Source organism: Vanacampus margaritifer, chromosome 4 (genome assembly GCF_051991255.1).
Source record: "Vanacampus margaritifer isolate UIUO_Vmar chromosome 4, RoL_Vmar_1.0, whole genome shotgun sequence".
NCBI lineage: Eukaryota > Metazoa > Chordata > Actinopteri > Syngnathiformes > Syngnathidae > Vanacampus > Vanacampus margaritifer.
Genome location: NC_135435.1, coordinates 13,685,324 through 13,688,426, shown reverse-complemented (window position 1 = coordinate 13,688,426; position 3,103 = coordinate 13,685,324).

Here is a 3,103-nt window from a genome sequence, read left to right as displayed (position 1 = left end):
CTACGGCGGATGCGCAGAAGGTCGCTATGAATGGCACGTACATTAGGTCAAAATACGTAAATGTTTGCAAAATTTTGTAAATGATACAATTCATAATACTTCGAGCTGTACCCTTGAAAAGACATGTATTTATTAATTTTTATTATTATTATTTTTTATAGTACATATACATACAGCTTCAGAAGAACAAGGAAACAGGAAGAAACAGTTTTGCAACACTTCTCAAAAATGATTCTCTTAAAGTTTTTAATAATAATCATTCTTGAAGATGCACTCTCATAATGGTATGATGGTATGAAACCTCATGCTTTAACGACCATTTTCATTGTAGGCCTATATATACTGTGAATTTACTGTACTTTTTTTTTTTTTTAGAGCCACTAAAGATTTAATCATTCTTAATCGCTTATATTTGATTTGTTTTAATAGCTTCTGTTTTCTACAATTACATTTATCCATCCATCCATCTATTTTCCTAACCACTTGTCCTCACAGGGGTCATGGGGGTTGCTGGAGCCTATCCCAGCTGGCTTTGGGCAGTAGGCAGGGTACACCCTGAACTGGTTGCCAGCCAATTGCAGGGCACACAGAGACAAACAACCATCCACACTCACAATCACAATCACACCTATGGACAATTTGGAGTGTCCAATCAACCTGCCAAGCATGTCTTTGGAATGTGGGAGGAAACCGGAGCACCTGGAGAAAACCCACGCAAGCACGGGGAGAACATGCAAACTCCACCCAGGAAGGCCGAAGCCCGGACTCGAGCTCACGTCCTCTGCACTGGGAGGCGGACGTGCTAACCAGTCACCCACCGTGCCGCCAACCATTACATTTATAAATAATAAATACAGGCAGGTGATCACTAATAGCATTTATTAATATTCCACTTATCACTTTACTTTCTATATTGTTTGTAAATATTTGATCAATTAAGGAGGTACAATAGGATGCTATTCTGTTTGGTACTTTTGTTATTAGAGAGAGACTTGCCCTGACGAGAATTGCTCTGTTGATGTATGCTTATGGGATTCAGAAAGTCAATCCCAACAGATATACATATTTGTTTTGTTGACTGATTTAATTGGAATAGCAACTGTAAAATGCTGACCAACCCCAGAAAAAAATCTTGATGAAATATTAACTTTTTAACTGCTGAAAATGGCTCAATGAAAAAATCACCACCACACATAGCCCAGAGGTGTTGATTGAGACGGATTTCATTTGTATGCATCCACGTCAGACTATGTTGTAAAATGATGTTAAAGTGTTTTGGGATCATATGTTGTGTGTGATATATTAACCTAAACATCTTGAGACGAAATGGTGTCAATTATTCACAGTTCTCCCTATATGCGGCAGGGATCAGTTGCTTGGATTACTGTAAATTACTCACAGGAGATTACTGTAATTCTAACCATCCTATACATCTGACAGGTAATCCTCCAAATCACAATTCACCAATCCCAAGTGCTTGCGTGACTTGCTTGTAGTGAAAAAAAAAAAAAAAGCATTGTAAGGTTTTTCCCACACAAATTTGCCAATCTTTTGCTGTCGATGTGCTTGCTGTTGCTATCACAACGCGTTGGTGTTTTTCAGACACAAAATCTCGCTGAATGCATAAACATAGACTTCTTTGAACAAAAGTTTTTTTGGCAGTTCAACCTCCCTGTTTCTCGGGTTGGTCCAAACCCACCTCTCTGCATCGCACGAGACTCTATGGCCTCCCGCCCAGTTGATCTTCACTCGCCAATACTTTCACAACCCCCCCAGCCGCCAGGTCCAATCCCCCCGCCCACCGCTAGTCTTTTCCCAAGACGCTGCTCATATTGTCAGACTGTCCGTGCATGCAGTTGGTAATATGGACCACATGTGGTTTGCTGCATTTATGCCTCCACACAAATATCAAAGGGATTCCAAACCGTTTTAACAAATAATGTGTTTTTGTCATAGCATCATTATGTAACCACAAAACGCAATTAAATTGCACAAGCACTCTTCAGTTGATTTGTTGCAGGTAAGGCAATGCTTGAGGCATTTAAACACATCCACTGGAACCTTTATTGTGTGAACACAGTCTTTTTATTTTGAAAAAGTTTTTCCCATTGGAAATTTTAGAAACAGAAATAATCTATTCCAGACTCACAAAACTATTATTAATTGCACAGGCAGTTTTGAAAGCAATATTTCAACAAAAATAATCTAACCACAGTAAAAATCAAACAGATTAAATTTCAATACAGTTAACTATTACACAACAGGCACCGTAATTTGTCAAACTTTGTCACAAAATGCACTTCCTTAATTTTTTTAATGCAAGAGACGACATATATGATTGATGATGTTGTCATTCTCTCAAGCTGAGACTCATTCTTCTAGTGGAATGAAAAAAAAAAGTCTAAAGAAAAAGCGAACATGCAAATCCTTGTGAGGTGCTTTGAAGTCTCAAATACGTTGTGCAAAAAAAAAAATTTTTTAGGCTAAGTACTGGACAAGAAAAAGCAAACCACTGTATACAAATGTTATTTTAAATAGTTTTTGCTGCAAGTAACAATTATTTTAACAATTAATTAGTCTGTTGATTGTTTTGACGATGAGTTACGTAAAAAAAAAAAAATCCATTCTTTATTCAACAAAAGGACATTATTTTAATTTGACAGTACAAACAAAAAAATGCACAAACATAAACGGATTATGATTCCATTACTGTTTTGGTCCACAACGTTTCAGAAAATGTTGATCATTGTTTGCCAAAGTGAAAGCAAATGTTTGCAAAAGTCTTATTTGTATTCAACACAAATGTTATCAGTCTGCTTTCAGAGGACTACAGAAATCGGATAATATTTGCTTTTGAGAGGCTGACATTCCAAGGATTTGGACAATTAAGTTAAGCAAAGTCTATAAATGATTAATAATTGATTATCTGAATTAGTTTTCAATGAATTAACTATTTATACAAAAATATTGACACATTTTCATGTATAATGATTCAATTACAGTATTATGGCCATACAATTTAAAGATTGTGCCTTAGATTGTTGAAAAACAATACATTTTAAAAGATTAAATGCAAATGTGCTGAACAGTTAAATACAACTAA